We start from the raw sequence: 22,952 nt of genomic DNA on the forward strand, positions 1-22,952 counted from the left end.
AGACATTTCTCCAAAGAAGATATACAGATTGACAACAAACACATGAAAGAATGCTCAACATCACTTATCATTAGAGAGATGCAAATCAAAACTACAAGGAGGTATCACCTCACACCAGTCAGAATGGCCATCATAAAAAATCTACAAACAATAAATGCTGGAGAGGGTATGGAGAAAAGGGAACCCTCTTGCACTGTTGGTGGGAATGTAAATTGATACAGCCACTATGGAGAACATTATGGAGGTTCCTTACAACACTAAAAATAGAACTACCATAGGACCCAGCAATCCCACTTCTGGGCATATACCATGAGGAAACCGTAATTCAAAAGGAGTCATGTACCACAATGTTTGTTGCAGCTCTATTTACAATAGCCAGGACATGGAAGCAACCTAAGTGTCCATCAATAGATGAATGGATAAAGATGTAGCACATATATACAATGGAATATTACTCAGCCATAAAAAGAAATGAAATTGAGTTATTTGTAGTGAGGTGGATGGACATAGAGTGTGTCATACAGAGTGAAGTAAGCCAGAAAGAGAAAAAGAAATTCCATACACTAACACATATATAAGCAATCTACAAAAAAAAAAAAAAAATGGCTCTGAAGAACCTAGGGGCAGGACAGGAATAAAGACTCAGATGTAGAGAATGGACTTGAGGACACAGGGAGGGGGAAGGGTAATCTGGGACGAAGTGAGAGAGTGGCATGGACTTATATATACTACCAAATGTAAAACAGATAGCTAGTGGGAAGCAGCCGCATAGCACAGGGAGATCAGCTCAGTGCTTTGTGACCACCTAGAGGGGTGAGATAGGGAGGGTGGGGGGGAGACGCAAGAGGGAGGAGATATGGGGATATATGTATATGTATAGTTGATTTACTTTGTTACACAGCAGAAACTAACACACCATTGTAAAGCAATTATACTCCAGTAAAGATGTTAAAAATGAAAAGTTTAAAAAACTGATGCTAAAACCACAATTCAAGTAATATTTTAGAAAAAATAATTTGATGCCACAATACAAGAAAGATTGTTAATACAGTAGCTAATTAGAAAGCTGTAACACTCACGAAGGGCAAAGGTGCAAGCTAGCAAGGGCCTGTGCTAATGTGCTTCTGTGTCAATGGAAATTAAGGTATGAATATCAAAAAGAAAGCCTCATCGGGTTTGTGAAATTAAAAGATACTGGTTCAAAGCTATTCGAAATCCTAAAGCAGTCTCAGATATTTAAATTTTGCTGATGAAGAACAGCTGTGGTCATATTAACAACAGTAGAAAAGTCAGAGAGATAGCTGGTTTCCAAACCTGGTGAATGGGGATTAATATGACTAACCTTGCAGTTTTGGTTGTAAAGTGATTAGATAGTAACAAATTGATCAAGCTGATTTAGGAGTAGAGGTACACAGATATTTATTCAGATTATATATTAAATGCCATGGTGCCCTGAGATGGAAGACTCCTTCTTTCACTTCACAACTTTACCATTTTTGCTAAAAAATGCCTCTCTAGGAGCCTCAGTACACTGAACCAGGAAAACTGACTGCATCCAAGAGAACATGATTTACAGGTAGAGAACATTTTCACAAAGAGTTATTACATTGGAAGAAGAGGTAAATGTGTTTAAAAAAGTAAGGCGGCTAGCCAGAAATTTGTAAAGCAAGTTGGAGGCAAACAAAGAATCCACAGAAGACAACTGATAAAGAACCAGTACTCAATGTACTTTGTGCAGGTGCAAAGAAAATTACGGCATTTGTGCTTTTTAGGGAGAAAAGCCTTGAAGCAAGGATTGGACATCCCAGTACAGTTGAGTTAGACAACGGAAGAATGGGATCTGAATAAACGGATCCACACTGATTCCAATGAGGGTGGACTCATTTCCAGTTTTGAAGCACACCATTCACTATTTTAACTTCCAGGTCCTGACAGAAATAACAAAAATTCTTGATTTCATGTTGTGACTTGTTTACAAATATTTTACCTAGGATGCTATGCCCTGTGCCATGAGCTACTGTACCCGTCCAGTGATAAGATATAGAAGTGCAATCACACCTGGAAAGTGCCCAGGCAGGATGAGCCAATAGAAACACTGCACCTGGAAAGTGATACACACGAGCTGTCATCTCTGTCCTACAAAATATGTTAAGTTATAATCACTGGAGACAGCACTCCCTATGACACTAACAGTAAATAGTGAACCTAGGTGACCTTGATAATGAAATGTTTATAGTATCTAACAATTATTGAGCAATTTATGTATACAATACATGTTTAAAGTACTCACTTATAATATTGAATTTAATGCTGACAGCAAACTGGGATATGGATTTTGTTATGACAGCCACTTTAGAGATGATAAAGAAATGAGAAAATGAGTTTGAAGTCACAAAGCAAACAAAAAAGAAAAACAACGAAACAGGAGGGGCCAAGATTAAACACAGTTGTCAGTTGCTCAGTTACAGCAAAATCCAAAACCTTATCACTAAATTATATTACATGTTCTCACAAGATAAGGTTTTCTTTAAGGTAATATGCTTCAATTTTATGATATGAAATTAAATTTTTATGTAAATGTCTTTACAAATATATCTTTATTAAATATTATTATTCGCTGAGTTGCTAATAGTTCACTAGGATTTACAATTAATAAAAATTATATAATTATAACCAATTGTATTAGAAATTAATCATAGATTCCATAAAATTAAATATTAATAATGGACTTAATGTCAAAAAATACTGGGAAAGGATTGATTTCATAAATAAAAAGGAACTTTTTATTCTTATTTTGATAAAGAAAATCCTGAGATTGATGATAGAGAATTTTTGAGGTTGAGAAAAGAAAATTATGGCATAATTTTGAGAGAAAGAAATCATGGTATGAAATTCAGTACTACTATTAGTATTGAATTAATATGGTACTTAAGTAGTACCCCCTACTATTTACACATATAGCCCATAACCCACACTGTAAACAAATACATGTTGGTGTTAAGTAGTCATGCCTTTGATTTGAGGGCATATGCTTTCAAATTTTTATTGTGAAATCCAATGATTCCTTCTAATTAAAGGAAGATACACAAAGGGACAATTTATGGAGTCTTTTTTTTCCCCCAACATTGAAATTTATTAAACTTCACATTATTAACAAGAATTGTCAAAATAATATTTCTCTAAGGTATTCTACACACTAAGCAGTTATTGTCACAGTTTAACACTCATGATTCCTGTAAAAGAGATGGGAGAAAAATATACTAGCTATACTTGATGGATGAAAGTAAGTAAGGGCAAAATTCTAAAATATCAGGCTATCAAACCATCTGGGTCTGGGGAATTTCAATGAATTGGACACAAAACAAGTCACCTCAGTGAGGACGGTGAGAAAATACCTAGGGGGATTCACAAGAAAAGGCTTAAATTACACATCAGAGTTCTGCATAATAATAGTGAATGAGTCTTAGCCTTTGTTTTGGAAAATAGGTTGGTTCCCAGATTACCTAAGGATGTAACAGAGAACTCCATGGGACAGATGGGAATCCTGAAGAAAAACAGAAAGAAAAAAGAAAAAAAAAAAAGAAACTACAGTTTCATGGACATTTTGCTGAAACCTTTTAAATGTGAATAGAAGCTTAGAGAGACAATGGAATAGGCTAACTAACAGAAATTCTAACCATTTTCAGTTGTGCAGATGTGGCAAATTTCCAAGAGGCTCCTTCAGATTAAAAACACTGAAATGTATGAAGAGTGGACAAACCTAGAATACTTTACCAATGCAACTCAAATATACTTTAACTTTCATGCATTACAGAAACCTCCAAGTAATTTAATATCAATAGTAGTTATCTAGGATCTAGAAATTTATTTATCCCTTCTCTATTATAGTATCACCCTGTTTGCACTTCCAACTGTGAAAGCCACACAACTGAATTCTCTACATCCTGCAGTGTAGACTTATGTTACAAATATGTATGTAATCATGATTTAATACTTATTTTGTTATGTTGTATATGCTTTCATATGTTACATTATAATATATATAAATGAATTCTAAGAGTTTCATATTTTCTATTTTCCATTGATTTATTTAGCAAATATCTACTGAGCACCCATTACATAGCAGGCACATATTAGAAAAATTTTAAGTGTATTTGAAATCTGAAATGATTGGGATTAGGAACCAAGATGGCAGAGTAGAAGGATGTGCTCTCACTCCCTCTTGAGAAAAGACCAGAATCACAACTAGCTGCGGGACAATCATCGACAGAAAGACACTGGAACTCACCAAAAAAGATACTCCACATCCAAAGACAAAGGAGAAGAAGCCACAATGAGATGGCAGGAGGGGTACAATCACAGTAAAATCAAATCCCATAACAGCTAGGGGGGTGACTCACAGACTGGAGAACACTTATACCACAGAAGTCCACCCACTGGAGTGAAGGTACTGAGCCACATGTCAGGTTCCCAACCTGGGGGTCCAGCAACGGGAGGAGGAATTCCTAGAGAATCAGACTTTGAAGGCTAGCGGGATTTGATAGCAGGACTTTGACAGGACTAGGGGAAACAGAGACTCCACTCTTGGAGGGCACAAAGTAGTGTGTGCATCGGGACCCAGGGGAAGGAGCAGTGACCCCAGTGGAGATTGAACCAGACCTACCTGCTAGTGTTGGAGGGTCTCCTGCAGAGGAAGGGGGGATGGCTGTGGCTCACCGTGGGGACAAGGACACTGGCAGAAGAAGTTCTGGGAAGTACTCCTTGGTGTGAGCCCTCCGAGAGTCTGCCATTAGGCCCAACAAGGAGCCCAGGTAGGCTCCTCCAGTGTTGGGTTGACTCAGGCCAAACAACCAACAAGGAGGGAACCCAGCCCTACCCATCAGCAGTCAAGCGGATTGAAGTTTTACTGAGCTCTGCCCACCAGAGCAACAGTCAGCTCTACCCACCACCAGCCCCTCCAATCAGGAAACTTGCACAAGCCTCTTAGATAGCCTCAACCACCACAGGGCAGACAGCAGAAGCAAGAAGAACTACAATCCTGCAGCCTGTGGAACAAAAACCACATTCACAGAAAGATAGACAAGATGAAAAGGCAGAGGGCTATGTACCAGATGAAGGAACAAGATAAAACCCCAGAAAAACAACTAAATGAAGTGGAGATAGGCAACCTTCCAGAAAAAGAATTCAGAATAATGACAGTCAAGATGATCCAGGACCTCAGAAAAAGAATGGAGGCAAAGATCGAGAACATGCAAGAAATGATTAACAAAGACCTAGAAGAATTAAAGAACAAACAAACAGAGATAAACAATACAATAACTGAAATTAAAAATACACTAGAAGGAATCAATAACAGAATAACTGAGGCAGAAAAACGGATAAGTGACGTGGAAGACAGAATGGTGGAATTCACTGCTGCGGAACAGAATAAAGAAAAAAGAATGAAAAGAAATAAGACAGCCTAAGAGACCTCTGGGAAACATTAAGCACAACAACATTTGCATTATAGGGGTCCCAGAAGGAGGAGAGAGAGAAAGGACCCGAGAAAATATCTGAAGAGATTAGAGTCGAAAACTTCTCTAACATGGGAAAGGAAATAGCCACCCAAGTCCAGGAAGTGCAGAGAGTCCCATACAGGATAAACTCAAGGAGAAAAATGCCGAGACACACAGTAATCAAACTGACAAAAATTAAAGACAAAGAAAAATTATTGAAAGCAGCAAAGGAAAAATGACAAATAACATACAAGGGAAGTCCCATAAGGTTAACAGCTGATTTCTCAGCAGAAACTCAACAAGCCAGAAGGGAGTGGTATGATATACTTAAAGTGATGAAAGGGAAGAACCTACAAAAAAGATTACTCTACCTGGCAAGGATCTCATTCAGATTCGATGGAGAAATCAAAAGCTTTACAGACAAGCAAAAGGTAAGAGAATTCAGCACCACCAAACCAGCTCTACAACAAATGCTAAAGGAACTTCTCTAAGTGGGAAACACAAGGGAGGAAAAGGACCTACAAAAGCAAACCCAGAACAGTTAAGTAAATGGTCATAGGAACATACATATCGATAATTACCTTAAACGTGAATGGATTAAATGCTCCAACCAAAAGACACAGGCTTGCTGAATGGATACAAAAGCAAGACCTATCTATATGCTGTCTACAAGAGACCCACTTCAGACCTAGGGACACAAACAGACTGAAAGTGAGAGGATGGAAAAAGGCATTCCATGCAAATGGAAATCAAAAGAAAACTGGAGTAGCAATATTCATATCAGATAAAACAGACTTTAAAATAAAAAATGTTACAAGAGACAAGGAAGGACACTACATAATAATCAAGGGATCAATCCAAGAAGAAGAGGATATAAGAATGATAAATATATATGCACCCAAAATAGGAGCACCACAATACATAAGGCAACTGCTAACAGCTGTAAAAGAGGAAATCGATGGTAACAAAATAATAGTGGGGGACTTTAACACCTCACTTACACCAATGGACAGATCACCCAAAATGAAAATAAATAAGGAAACAGAAGCTTTAAATGACACAATAGACCAGATAGATTTAATTGATATTTATAGGACATTCCATCCCAAAACAGCAGATTACACTTTCTTCTCCAGTGCGCACGGAACATTCCCCAGGATAGATCACATCTTGGGTCACAAATCAAGCCACAGTAAATTTAAGAAAATTGAAATCATATCAAGCATCTTTTCTGACCACAATGCTATGAGATTAGAAATGAATTACATGAAAAAAACGTAAAAAACACAAACACATGGAGGCTAAACCATATGTTACTAAATAACCAAAAGATCACTAAAGAAATCAAAGAGGAAACAAAAAAATACCTCGAGACAAATGACAATGAAAGCACGATGATCCAAAACCTATGGGATGCAGCAAAAGCAGTTCTAAGAGGCAAGTTTACAGCTATACAAAGAAAAATCTCAAATAAACAATCTAACCTTACACCTAAAGGAACTAGAGAAAGAAGAACAAACAAAACCCAAAGTTAGCAGAAGGAAAGAAATCATAAAGATCAGAGCAGAAATAAATGAAATAGAAACAAAGAAAACAATAGCAAATTCAATAAAACTAAATGCTGGTTCTTTGAGAAGATAAAAAAAAATTGATAAACCATTAGCCTGACTCATCAAGAAAAAGAGGGAGAGGACTCAAATCAACAAAATTAGAAATGAAAAAGAGAAGTTACAAGAGACAATGCAGAAATACAATGCATCCGAAGAGACTAGTACAAGCAACTCTATGCCAATAAAATGGACAACCTGGAAGAAATGGACAAATTCTTAGAAAGGTATAACCTTCCAAGACTGAACCAGGAAGAAATAGAAAATATGAACAGACCAATCACAAGTAATGAAATTGAAACTGTGATTTAAAATCTTCCAACAAACAAAAGTCCAGGACCAGATGGCTTCACCGGTGAATTCTATCAAACATTTAGAGAAGAGCTAACATCCATCCCTCTCAAAGACTTCCAAAAAATTGCAGAGGAAGGAACACTCCCAAACTCATTCTCTGAGGCCACCATCACCCTGATACCAAAACCAGACAAACACAATACAAAAAAAAGAAAATTATAGACCAATATCACTGATGAATATAAATGCAAAAATCCTCAACAAAATACTAGCAAACAGAATCCAACACCACATTAAAAGGATCATACACCATGGTCAAGTGGTATTTATCCCAGAGATGCAAGGATTCTTCAACATATGCAAATCAATCAATGTGATACACCATATTAACAAATTGAAGAATAAAAACCATGTGATCATCTCAATAGATGCAGAAAAAGCTTTTGACAAAATTCAACACTGATTTATGACAAAAATTCTCCAGAAAGTCGGCATAGAGGGAACCTACCTCAACATAATAAAGTCCATATAAGACAAACCCACAGAAAAAATCATTCTCAATGGTAAAAAAACTGAAAGCATTTTCTCTAAGATCAGGAACAAGACAAGGATGTCCACTCTCACCAGTATTATTCAACACAGTTTTGGAAGTCCTAGCCATGGCAATCAGAGTAGAAAAAGAAATAAAAGGAATACAAATCAGAAAAGAAGAAGTAAAACTGTCACTGTTTGCAGATGGCATGATACTATACACAGAGAATCCTAAAGATGCCACCAGAAAACTACTAGAGCTAATCAATGAATTTGGTAAAGTTGCAGGATACAAAATTAATACACAGAGATCTCTTGCATTCCTATACACTAATGATGAAAAATCTGAAAGAGAAATTAAGGAAACACTCCCATTTACCATTACAACAAAAACAATAAAATACCTAGGAATAAATCCACCAAGGGAGACAAGAGACCTGTATGCAGAAAACTGTAAGATGCTGATGAACAAAATTAAAGATGATACCAACAGATGGACAGATATACCATGTTCTTGGATTGTTAGAATCAATATTATGAAAATGACTATACTACCCAAAGCAATTTACAGATTCAATGCAATCCCTATCAAATTACCAATAGCTTTTTTTTTTTTTTTTACAGAACTAGAACAAAAAATCCTAAAATTTGTATGGAGACACAAAAGACCCCAACTCGCCAAAGCAGTCCTGAGGGAAAAAAACGGAGCTAGAGGTATCAGACTCCTTTTCTTCAGACTATACTACAGAGCTACAGTAATTAAGACAATATGATACTGGCACAAAACAGAAATAATAGGTCAATGGAACAAGGTAGAAAGCCCAGAGATAAACCCATGCACCCATGGTCAACTAATACATGACAAAGGAGGCAAGGATATATAATGGAGAAAAGACAGTCTCTTCAATAAGTGGTGCTGGGAAAACTGGACAGGTACATGTAAAAGAATGAAATTAGAACACTCCTTAACAGCATAAACAAAAATAAATTCAAAATGTATTTGAGACCTAAATGTAAGACCGGACACTATAAATCTCTTAGAGGAAAACATAGGAAGAACACTCTTTGAAATAAATCACAGCAAGATCTTTTTAGATTCACCTCCTAGAGTAATGGAAATAAAAACAAAAATAAACAAATGGGACCTAATGAAACAGCTAAGGAAACCATAAAGAAGAGAAAAAGACAACCCTCAGAATGGGAGAAAATATTTGCAAACGAATCAATGGACAAAGGATTAATCTCCAAAATATATAAACAGCTCATGCAGCTCAATATTAAAAAAAACAACCTAATCCAAAAATGGGCAGAAGACCTAAATAGACATTTCCCCAAAGAAGACATACAGATGGCCGAGAAGCACATGATAAGCTGCTCAACATCACTAATTATTAGAGAAATGCAAATCAAAACTACAATGAGGTATCACCTCACAGCAGTTAGAATGGGCATCATAAGAAAATCTACAAACAACAAATGCTGGAGAGGGTGTGGAGTAATGGGAACCCTCTTGCACTGTTGGTGGAAATGTAAATTGATACAGCCACTATGGAGAACAGTATGGATGTTCCTTAAAAAACTAAAAACAGAACTACCATAAGACCCAGCAATCCCACTACTGGGTATATACCCAGAGAAAACCATAATTCAAAAAGACACATGCACCCCAATGTTCATTGCAGCACTATTTACAATAGCCAGGTCATGGAAGCAACCTAAATGCCCATCGACAGACGACTGGATAAAGAAGTTGTGGTACATATATACAATGGAGTATTATTCAGCCATAAAAAGGAATGAAATTGGGTCATTTGTAGAGACGTGGATGGATCTAGAGACTGTCATACAGAGTGAAGTAAGTCAGAAAGAGAAAAACAAATATCGTATATTAACGCATATATGTGGGACCTAGAAAAATGGTAGAGGTGAACTGGTTTGCAGGGCAGAAACTGAGACACAGATGTAGAGAACAAATGTATCGACACCAAGGGGGGAAAGTGGTGGTGGTGTGGGGGTGGTGGTGTGATGAATTGGGCGATTGGGATTGACATGTATTCACTGATGTGTATAAAATTGATGACTAATAAGAACATGCCGTATAAAAAAATAAAATTCAAACATTAAAAAATAAAAATCTGAAATGATCAGTCACTTCTCTGTGATTCTATATGACTTCCATGTTAATACATTTAATTTTTCGTATTTAATAATTTGAAAATCTCCCTTCTTCTGCTAGATTGTTTGTTCCATGTGTTTTATGTGTATGTAGAGCCTGCTATATAAAGCTTAACAGGTATTTAATAAACAAATAACAATGTAACCACCCTAAATTTATAAAATATATGTGGCTCTAAAGTAATGTTTTATACTTGAAATTTATCTGACACGCTAATAATTTCTCAAAGTTATCTAATATTTATTTAATAAAACATAATAGCTCCATGTTACTTTTTCCTTTACTGACTCTTGTGCTTGTTAAGCACTGTAATCTTTATGGAAGGTTTAAGGCTTTCTCTTTTATTCACCTCATTCTATCCACCTGGAAGATGAGTTATCCTCTATAGGTAAATGACAAATGACATTATCCAGGAGGATGGGATTCCTAGCGAAATAAGTGAGTGATTAAAAAATATAAACATTGTAAAGCAATTATACCCCAATAAAGATGTTTAAAAAATATATATAAACAGATTGGTAGCTCTTCTTATGGCTCAGTGACACATCTTTCTGTTCTTGTTCTTGAATCCTTTCTAAGTCGGATCACTCTTTGCTTAACCGTCTATGCAATAGGGACTTCCCTGGTGGCACAGTGGTTAAGAATCCGCCTGCCAATGCAGGGGACACGGGTTCGAGCCCTGGTCTGGGAAGATCCCACATGCCGTGGAGCAACTAAGCCCATGTGCCACAACTATTGAGCCTGCGAGCCACAACTTCTGAGCTCACGTGCCACAACTACTGAAGCCCGCGTGCCTAGAGCCACTGTTCTGCAACAAGAGAAGCCACCACAATGAGAAGCCCGCTCACCACAACGAAGAGTAGCCACCTCTCGCCACAATTAGAGAAAGCCCGTGCACAGCTACGAAGACCCAGTGCAGCCAAAAATAAAAATAAATAAATAAGTAAATAAATTTATGAAAAAAATCACGGAGGAACTGAATGGCAGCTATCTTTGACATGCTTCTTTTATCTTTGGGGGAAAAATGAGTTTTTCCATTGTTATTTAAAAAAATTAGAACTAGACAGTTGGCAGGTGTAGGGGAAGGTGAGTGATTGGTGTGAGTTGAGAGTCATGTTGTGTGAAAACCGTACCACCTTTTAAACACCAGGGCCATTGTGAGCTGGGGCATCTGCTCCAGTTTTGAGGAACACGGGGTGGGAGGAGGAGTAGCGGCACTGAGGAGAGGAGAGGGGGAAAAATTAGTCTGTATTAATCTTCTACATCAACTCAATAGGAATTTGAGGACTGACATAAGGATGTAGTCTAGATTTTTGTATAGAGCCAAATGACTCTTCCCACCTTATAGTTAATTCAGGTTATTTTATTACGGAGGACATATGGACAGTCTTATTTAAAGACAATCTTATTTAAAACTTCTCGTTTGCATTTCTATAGTGCAGCAATTGCAACACTAAAAATTCATTTCTCAGAGGGCCTTGAAACTTATATCTAATTTAAATTCTAGCAAAGCAATTCCTTCACTAGAAACTTGAATTAAAACTGAGCTTATTGGGCTTCCCTGGTGGCGCAGTGGTTGAGAGTCCGCCTGCAGATGCAGGGGACACGGGTTCGTGCCCCGGTCCGGGAAGATCCCACATGCCGCGGAGCGGCTGGGCCCGTAAGCCATGGCCGCTGAGCCTGCGCGTCCGGAGTCTGTGCTCCGCAACGGGAGAGGCCACAGCAGTGAGAGGCCCGCGTGCCGCAAAAAAAAACAAACAAAAACAAACAAAAAAAAACCTGAGCTTATTTTGGAGAGAGATGGGATGAAATAAATATATCCATTATGCTGGTCAGCCAAGAAAGAAAAGGCAGGATTCTAGAGCTAGATGCTGAAGAAGCAAGTTCCTGAGTCCTGGCAATTTTTTTGGTCTTAGCAGGAGTAACAGCTTCTTTGGCATCCTGGTTGATACTGACACTGGGAATCATTTCTGGAAATCCAGGCTAGCATCTCTCTCTTCAGATCTCCCAAAAATACAGTAAATATATTTTATGATATTTATTACATCCCTTTACCATAAAACTAGGTAGAGCATATTTTATTCTCTGCAACTAAAAGCTGGTCTGTACCTCGAGCATTATAAGAGAACACATAATTGTGTGAGCTTATAGTCACATTGAGATAAACAATATAAATAGCATGCCTTCTCCTTGTGTATCCATCCACACATCTTTCTTGGGGATCTGGTTCTTGCAGCAAGGATTGAGGGGCCAGACACATAGTAAACCAAAAAATATATATATCCTCCGTTTGTTGTTTTGTAGCTTGTTTGTATAAGGTTTTAAGGCACACCATCACAGCCTAGGGCACGGTTTCTAGTTTTTGCTTTTGCGGCTCACATAGTAAAGTATATCATTCTTAGTAAATGTGCATTTACTCGCATTTCTATGGAGTGTGGGCTCCCCTTTACTGAATTTCAGAAAAGACAATCCCTTTCCTATTCTACTAACAAATCTAAAATAGCTTGGAAAATTTGAATCTGGTATTTTTAAATTAGTCAATTCGTTAACATAGTATTTCCAGGAATTAAATCATACACTAACATCACATTTACTATAGTAAATTTGAAAGAACTATATAATAAACTATTATCAGAAGCATAAAGTTCTAACAATGTTTTTAGAAATTATATTATAAGCTAATATTACATACTACATTATTCCAAGTGTTTTCATTTTTAGCTCTGCCAAAACTTTTTGTAGTAAACAACCTAGCTGGCTTGTCTACCCACTTGGAGATGCTCAGAGTTGACACATTATGATATAACTGTCCAAATCAAGAAAAGGAAAATTTGGTCTTTAAGCACAAAGTAAACCTCATGACAGTATCTGTTTCTGAGCTCATTACTGCTGACTGTTTGAATCATTTATGATTCTAACATGCCTTGTACTTTTATTTCAGCTGCCTGTACAGCTGACCGTGTAGAAGAATAATTATATTACATAAGATTAAACTGTCATAAACCAGACCTTTACAGAAATGCTTTACACAAACAGCATAAACAGTAACAATAGCTCTGTATAATTTTTAGCACTAATATCAACACTATCAAAATTATCACCCAGTTTTGTTTTGAACTGTGAAGCTATGTACAGACTCACTATCTGGTATCAAATTCCTTCCTGGATCCTTTGGGAGAAATAACTGAGTTGAGCATGGACAGGATAAACCCTGCATGAATGTGACCAGTTTATCATAGCCCTCTGACATTTTTTCTGTTTGATGGTGACCAGTCCCCTTGGACACATTGTAGGAACTTAAACTGCTATGAAATAATTTACCTTTGAGTTACACTTCTTAAGTGGCCGATCCTACTGTCTGGTAATTCTATCAACAACATTCCCCTTATGCTTCTAAGTTCAGCTTTTAAACTGAACTGACAGTCTTGCTGTTATTTTTCTATTGTTTGACATGCTCTACGGAACACTGCTTGTCTATAGGGACCCCCTTCTAAGAAACAAAAGATTAAGAAAGGGAAGATTTGGGGGGTTATTTTGGTAGACATAAGCATGGATTATACACTGATTTTAGCTTAACTATCAATGTGATATCAGTAGGACCTACCTGAGTCATTCTCCTTTATCAATCTTTCTTAAGACTTAAAAATCAGGTCTATTGAAGTTTTATAAGGTATGCATTTCATGGAAAACCTATAACAGAATGGTTTGGGCCTGGAAAAGTAATGTGCAAAACTTTTCAATTTTTGTAGTTGAAAGGACTTAAAAGAGCATTTCAATGGCTCAGTTCTTTTATAGATAAATGCCAGTGAGATAGTATAAATGATTTATTTATAGGCTTGCTATTAGTCTGGGCTGAACCAGTATTCTAGTCTATAGCCAATGGGCTCTACTTGATATATCCACCAAATCTAAATGTACTTTAGTCACTTTCTCTATAATATAAACATTTCAAACTACTTACAAGCTATTATAACAACACATTCTTCAATGGACAAAAAGATAATTTGGCAATTAAGTTCAGTGATATTACTCTTTGTTCCTTTAGAAGTGTTGCTTCAAGTCAATTTACCATTTTATTACTGTTCAGAAAAGAATCATTGGCACGTTTACATTTATAAAAAAGAGCTCTCCAAATTACCAATTCTATCATATTAGAGACTGTTTTACAAAGTCTGTTTTACAATTTGTAAAGCTTCCAAATGGCTATTTCATATGTCATAAAATATTTTTACTGAAATAGCTATAGAGTAATATTTTCCCTGAATTTAAGAATTCTGGTAATAGACTGAAATGAAATTCAAAATAATCTAAAGCAATATGTTCTAGTCTGCCCTTATTCTCCAACAGCATCAAATAAAAATATAAATTACTAAAATATTCTTTCAAGTATAATACATGAACTTGCATATAAAGCAATTCTATATTCAATACTCTATAAAGCATAATTTGCAATTATTTATCTTTAAAGCTAAATTTGAAAACCAAAAATATTTTTAAAGTTTTTAAATAAAGATAACTTTATTTCTGTTTATTCACACTGTAAAGTCATAGATATACTTATAAGACTTATTTCATATTTTAAAGCCTGAGATGTAAAGGTTTTCTTACCAGATTCACTGTTTTCCTCCACGAATATAGTTACAGAGTCTAAGATAAAATTATTCAATAGACAAGGTCATCAATTTGTGTCAGGAACTATGTATGTGTCTTATTTATTACAACAATTCTATTAGACAAGTACAGTATTTTAATTCCCATTTCACAGAGGAGGAACTGAGGCTTAGAGAGATAAACTCTCTAGTGTCACAGTCCTACCATTTAATATTCAAATTGATATTAGTCTCACTCCAACACATGTGCACTTTTCACTAGACACTTTTGCCTTTCCATCATTAAATTCAAAGAGGATTTTAAAATAGTAATACCTAAATATAATAGATATTGACATTGCCTAAGATATCCAATAAAAAAAGTGATAAAAGAATTATGGTAAATTGAAGAAACATATTAGTTAGCAGCCATCAAAAATAAAGATCTAATGATATGAGGTTCAGAACTAACTTCAAAATAATTATGACAGATGAGTGGGTAGAAATATAGAGAAAACAAGCTTAGTCACGTATTTGATTAACTGCTGAAGCTGGGTAATGAGTCCAATAGGTTCATTAAAATAATCTGTTTTTTTTGGTATAGGTTTTCAAGTCCCTATATTTTGAAAACAGCTTGACTAAAACAGGATTACCAAGAACACTTAATGACACAGGAGAAATCCATAATATATTCTTAAGTAAAGGAGAAATAGTTAAAAATTATGGTTGGCTTACCCGTTTTGAATCTCTCTCTGGAAAGAAACATACCAAAATGCTAGATACAAAAATGTTCTTCATCTGTAGTAAAATGTTACAGAATATTTATTGTTTTTCTATTTTTATATTCCTTGTAAGTGTTACCCTGAGTATGCATTGTTGCTTCTTTACTTGGAAAAATAAACATGGTTAAAAGCACTAACTGTAGGCATTTTACTTCAAAGTTCTTTAAAAAAATGAAAATGGAAGTAAATTGAGTAAAATACTAAATTCCCATAGATAATCTTATTAACAAATAAGAAATAAGAAACAACTATTTTATAATTCTCTTATATTCAAAATAGTAAGTTGGTTTGAAACTTAAATGTTATGCTCAAATTAATTTGCCATAAATTTTGAGTGTGTATGTTTAGCATACAATAGTCAAATTGTTAAATTTATCTACTTTAATCTTTTTTTCTGAGTACAAATAAACTTTTTCAAATGGCATTAAAAATAAAATACCTTTAAACATAATATACTGATTTATGAGAGGTTCAAAAATCTAGGGAAAAATTTCCATTGATTTTAGAGAAAAGATACACGAAGATTACCCAACAATACTGTGTGAATATCTATTCTTTGTGTACTTGAATTTCTCTATTTAAAAAGTGATGCTATTTTAAAGAGAAACAAGTCATTTTGTTCTGGTAAAGTTACCAGTTAAAATAATGTGCTTATGATATTAAAAAAAACCCACTATTTTAATAATAATCTATGCATTTGTATTCAGGGAGAATTTATAACTTTTCCTATTTACTTTTAGTTAACCAAAAGGCTAAAAAAAAATAAAGGAAGGAACTGTCATTAATGGTCTCTGTAAGTTGACTGCTATTATTGACCATTTTTCCTCCTCCGATTTAAATCTTCTCAATCTCTTGTGTGGCTCATATCAAGCTTCCTTATACTCCATTTCTCCTTTGTACTGTATTCCCTAATAACTGATGCTTTCATAGTCCTATGATTCTGAAGGACCACTCTAGGCAATTTTTTCCAGTATAAGTGGGCCTTTTTTCAATGTCCCCTTAAAAAACTGCATAATTTCCATGGTCCATATCCTTTATATTAAAAGCTATAAAAACTACATTTATTTTATCTTTTATCTAATATCTGGGCAGAATTGGTGTCTCTTCCCACTCTTTGCTGTGAAATACTTAAACACAAGATAATATGTCTTCCTGTTTGTTTTCAAAGATACTAGAAATTATTGAACATATCAAAGGAATTACAAAACATTTGTCAAAAGATGAATAAAAGAACATCTAAACAACTTGAATGACTGATGCATAAATGTGTATTCAAGTGTTACCCTCTCTCTGAAATTGGACAAGCCTTTTTTTTTTAAGTAGTGTGATAAAATAGAAAATAAAATTATATCCTAATTGAGAATTTCATACGAATATGAACCTTGAGAGGACGCACAATTCCTTTGAACTGAAAAATATGCTAGGTTTTGCTAGGATGGCTACACTAGGGAAAAAGAAATATCTGGTTGACCATCTTCCAGACTCTGCCCAAATGATACTGTGGATGAGAAGGATGGTTGTTGCCAAGATTCATTTCAGAAATTATAGATAGTTCCTTCTCCCCACCCCCATCTCCACCCTAAAAAATATATTAGGAGCTTTCTTAGAGAATTAATTCTATAGACAGAGTATCATATTATTTCAACATGTACTCTATTTTCCTAGACATGAGACTTTGGGGGATATATGTTTCTGCAGATGTGTACCCTCTTCCAAAGAGGCACGACTGAAAAATCAGAGGCATTTATATTTTTAAGCATCAGGAGCAAAGGAAACAATAAACAAGACGGAAAGACAACCCTCAGAATGGGAGAAAATATTTGCAAATGAAGCAACTGACAAAGGATTAATCTCCAAAATTTACAAGCAACTCATGCAGCTCAATATTAAAAAAAACAAACAACCCAATCCAAAACTGGGCAGAAAACCTAAATAGACCTTTCCCCAAAGAAGATATACAGACTGCCAACAATCACATGAAAAGATGCTCAACATCACTAATCATTAGAGAAATGCAAATCAAAACCAAAATGAGGTATCACCTCACACTGGTCAGAATGGCCATCATCAAAAAGTCTAGAAACAATAAATGATGGAGAGGGTGTGGAGAAAAGGGAACCCTCTTACACTGTTGGTGGGAATGTAAACTGATACAGACACTATGGAGAACAGTATGGAGGTTCCTTAAAAAAATAAAAATAGAACTACCATATGACACAGCAATCCCACTACTGGGCATATACCCTGAGAAAACCATAATTCAAAGAGTCATGTACCACCATGTTCATTGCAGCACTGTTTACAATAGCCAGGACATGGAAGCAACCTAAGTGTCCATCGACAGATGAATGGATAAAGAAGATGTGGCACATGTATACAATGGAATATTACCCAGTCATAAAAAGAAACAAAATTGAGTTATTTGTAGTGAGGTGGATGGACCTACAGTCTGTCATACAGAGTGAAGTAAGTCAGAAAGAGAAAGACAAATACCGTATGCTAACACATATATATGGAATCTAAAAAAAAAAACAAAGAAAAAAAATGTTCTGAAGAACCTAGGGGCAGGACAGGAATAAAGACACAGATGTAGAGAATGGACTTGAGGACACGGGGAGGGGGAAGGGTAAGCTGGGATGAAGTGAGAAAGTGGCATGGACTTACATATACTACCAAATGTAGAATAGATAGCTAGTGGGAAGCAGCTGCATAGCACAGGGAGATCAGCTCAGTGCTTTATGACCACCTAGAATGGTGGGATAGGGAGGGTGGGAGGGAGACGCAAGAGGGAGGGGATATGGGGATATAGGTATATGTACAGTTGATTCACTCTGTTATAAAGCGGAAACTAACACACCATTGTAAAGCAATTATACTCCAATAAAGATGTTAAAAAAAAAAGGCATCAGGCCTTCAACATTTTTATTTGTAAAAGGAGAGTGTTGGCCTATGGAAACTGAAAGATTCCTTTTCAGCAATAAAATTCATACCTTCAGTCATTTAAGACTGAGGAAAAGAAAATTTCTACCAATAAGCTCCTCTATTTTCTTTATATAGTTCAAAATATTAAAACTATTGACTAAAGCATCCCTACTGCTTTGATATTCCCATTTGAGGCTATTTAAGCAAGAAATTAAATATTTCCTTACAAATGCACATATGTTTCCCTTTTTATTAAAAATTTTAAAGAAAATATATAAGATGATGAAAAATAGATATCTTCATATAGAGAAAACTTGATACTTGAATGTAAAATCTGATCTAAATGATTTGCGTTAGTTAAGAGTTGTGGAACATAGTTCTATTTTTGGTTTGGAAAGTAATATATTCTGGTTTTGCAACAAATTTGACTTTGTGCCTATGTTTTAATAGGTTATTACTAAATTAATTTACTTCCATAATTAATTGATAAAGATAAGACGTTTAGAGGTATTTGAAATATTATAAGAAGCCCAACACATCTGCAACTCAGTTTTTTAATCTGGCCTGTTTGACACTGTGAAACAAAGGCAAAGTAAAGAAAAGAACACTTTGTCTTTATTGTGTGGTTGTACTTTTCAAACGACTCTCAATAGGTAAAAACACCATTCAAGAATTGACTTTGTTTTTTATTTAAATTCAAATAGGATGAGTGATATCTTCCAATTAAAAAACATTATTTTTACATAGTGTATCACACATGTAGATGTCCTGTTAGTAATTTCTTTAAAGTTGTCATGGAAATTAAAAATTGCTGATATAACAAAGTTTTTTTTTTTAATATTTACCTTACAACAAAGTTTGCTTCATCTGAATTTTCTTTCCAGAGTCCGATTCGCTGACACTTTGCTTTAATGCCTTGCAACCACTCAACAATTTTGGAATTGATGTTACTTCAGTATGTATGGTATGATTTTATTACTTGGTATAATGTATGATTTTATGGCTTGGTATAAGCATGCCAATTTATATTCATATTTGTAACTAATTTCTTTTATTGCTCAGTCTAATTTTTTTTAAAAAGGCAGGAACTAATAATAATATTCTCATTCTCCCTTGTAGAAGCAAATTAAGTGTGACTTCTTAGAAGCACAATTAGACAGAAATCAAAGTTATTCGCTTAACCAAAGGTTCAGTTATGTTAAAATTATTTAATATACTAATAGTTTTATTGACTGTCCAAATTTCATCTCATAATTGATACTTTAGGAAATTATTTCAGTTTACAAAATTAGGGTAATGGCAGTCAAAAATTTGAAAAATGTAGGTATAAGGAGAAATTATTTCAGTGTACTGAAAATTTGAATTTATTGCCTTTGGTAAGAAACTGCTGAGCCAGAGATATAGACCTTAGCTATACAGCAGAATTTGACCTAAAATATTCCTCATTTGGCTTTTATAGGTCAGAATTTCATACTTGAAAAAAAGAAAAAAACAACTATCCTGTATTCAGTTTTAAAGCAAAATTATATTTAGCACCGATAGCAAATAGCTGAACAAACACAATTTCCTGAAATCCAAACATTAAATAAGATGAGACAGATAGTAGGAATTTCATTTTCTACAAGTTGTAATAACAGTAGAGAGAGTAATGTCTGGCAGATGTTGCTTGATGAAATTATAGTACCTTTGAATGAAATACTTAACACAAATTCATCTCATTCCAGCAGCCAGAGTAAGGAGGACTGGATTAAAATTCACTGCTTCTTATTAGCTGTTGATTCGCATACAAGTAAATAAACTGTAGTTTTGCCTTCTCAGGAAAGTTCTGTAAACATGATTTTGAGAAACTTGAGTTTTCTTTCTCAATAAAATTCTGGGGGCTGAGGAAGTACATATCTTTTTTTATTGAAGGATCTCATTGATAAAAGATTCCTTTTTCCCTGAAGAACAGAAGGAGATAAACCTTTATGAACAGTTGCTATGTGTTGGACACTTGACTATTTTCCTTGTGGAGAGATAGAATGTTGCTACGGTTATTGGCTCTGGCAGTGCTGTCCACTAAAACTTTCAGAGGAAAAAGAAAAACTCAGAAAGTTTGTAATTGTAGCAGTCACTAGCCACATGTGCTATGGAGTACTTGGAATGTGAGTAGTTTGACTAATAAATTGAATAATTTTATTTAATTTTCATTAATTTAAATTTATATACTCACATGTGCTAGTGTCCACATATTGGACAGCACAGCTATAGAGCCATACTCAATCTCCATGTGTCTTTTATGTTACTTAACTTCTGTAGGTCTCCATTTTCTTACCTATAAAATAGGGATAATATGTATACTACTTCTCCGGGTGACTGTACAGATTAAATGAGTTTTTGAATGATGTGGACACATAGAAGTCACTAAATAAGTTTCCTATAAATAAATTCTCAAAAGAGACTATTACCTAGGCACCATTGTTCACATTTCACAGAAAAGGAAGCTGTGAGAAAGATAAATTGTTTCACTTTCCAAGGGTCACAGATCCTACAAGTATTGGGACTTGAGTCTGCACCCAAGTAGAATGACTTATTAATTATTCTATACAGTTTTTCCACATGGACTGACTCATCTGCCAATAATGATGGATGTTACTACTTTTATCATCTTTAGTGAACTCCACTCTTTTTTTCTCTGTGCATAATGGAATCCATGGATGTAATTATCAGGGAAGATAGCTTTCCATCTTCCAATATCTGTGGGAAGAGCAAAAGCCTAACTTCCTTGAGTACCGTGCTCTAAGATGTAAAACTATCTCCTGTCATGAAGACAAGAAAGAATTTACTTTTCCTTTGGGTAAAGCCAGTTAGCAAACACATATGGTCTACAGTCACCCCGCTCCAGCTCTTAAACTCTCCCACAGAGCTGAGTATCCAACTTGGTCTGTGCTTTCTCCCCTAATGCTGGAAATAGTATTGCAATAAAATCAATGTCTGTTTGCTCGTATTTTCTGTTCTGATAGCCTTTAACATAAAAATGCATGAATTTTACAACAAAGTATCAATCCTTAAAGTACTGCATAATGTAAAGGATTAACTTAGATAGTGGGATTACATAATGCAGCAAACATTCGAAATTTTCTTTTAACCATCTTATTTCGCTCTTTCCATAAGAAGTTTTATAGGCTTCACTGCATGGCTTGCGGGAATCTTAGTTCCCTGACCAAGGATTGAACTCATGCCCTTGGTAGTGAAAGCACAGAGTACTAACCACTGGACCACCAGGGAATTCCCACAAGATGTCCTTTATAGTAGCTACTAAAACCATCTTGTCTCATTTTTCTTTTTTACCACAAACCATTCTTTTAAAAATCAGCCACACTGGGTTTGAATTATCTCCCTCAATTTATCTGGAACAACTTTCAGTTAAGCATATCCTACTCTTCAATCCAAAAGCTAAACAAACTTAATAATTACTGTTAGCATTCGCTGGCAAATAATTTTAATATGATAATTACTATAATGTCACAAAACACTTATGATTCACATAACAAAACAAATAAGCTTGGGCATATTCCAATAAAACTTTACTTACAAAAACAGGAGACCAACAGGATTTGACCCATGGCATATAGTTTGTAAATCCCTGCTCCAGACCCTATCAACTTTTACTAGACAATGCAATAATAAAAATCTTATTGATTTCCCTGCCTCCAGACTTGATTTATACCACTTCTTAATAAATAAAAAATGTATTTCAGCAGTTAGAGCTGTTTAATTATGAAACTGACTTCCATCAAACATAGTGACTTTGTTAACATCAGTGTGTTTAGACATACTTGGTGTGGATACTTCAGTTGGAACTTGAGAATGGGGTGAGTCTTTTCAAAGATTCGGTTCACTTCTACCAGTTTTAAATAAGGATTCAATGAAATCTTGTGTGGCTTCCCAGACAGCCTGGGGAAGGAGTTAAAATTAAATGAACACATTTTTAAGACCTCTAAAATGAAATTATTAAAATCATCTCTAAAGGATTTAGTTCTGAGTTTTGAATTTAATCATATGAAACATTTTTAAAGATATATATTGCATTTTTTATGCCTATAGCAAATCAAATTTATTGAAAGAATAAAATAATACTCAATTGCGTGTGACCTATTAAACTAGGGAATAAGATCACTGAAATATTAAAAATAAAAACAAGTCAATTCTAGAGATCTGTGCAAGCAGGAGATTTAAAAATATAGCACAAGACCAAGCAGTGGATATGGAGATAATGTTAGAAGTGTACATGCCTTAAAACGTCTCAAAATAGTATAAATTAATAAATGTAACAGGGCATGGAAAACAGGGCATAATGGTCACAAATGTTTATCTTTGCTCAGTCCAATAAGAAAACAAAGAAAAACTTTTTTTTAATAAATGAATACACTATGGGCTATTGAAATTAACTTAACATAAAGCTAAATTTCTAAACCTGGAGTAAAAGAAGTTAAACAAGAGGCAAATAATGTCCTTATTAGAAACTCTCCTCATAAAGTCTCAGTAACTGGAGACACAGGACCTATCACACATGT

This window comes from Orcinus orca, chromosome 18 (genome assembly GCF_937001465.1).
Source record: "Orcinus orca chromosome 18, mOrcOrc1.1, whole genome shotgun sequence".
In the NCBI taxonomy this organism is placed as follows: Eukaryota; Metazoa; Chordata; class Mammalia; order Artiodactyla; family Delphinidae; genus Orcinus; species Orcinus orca.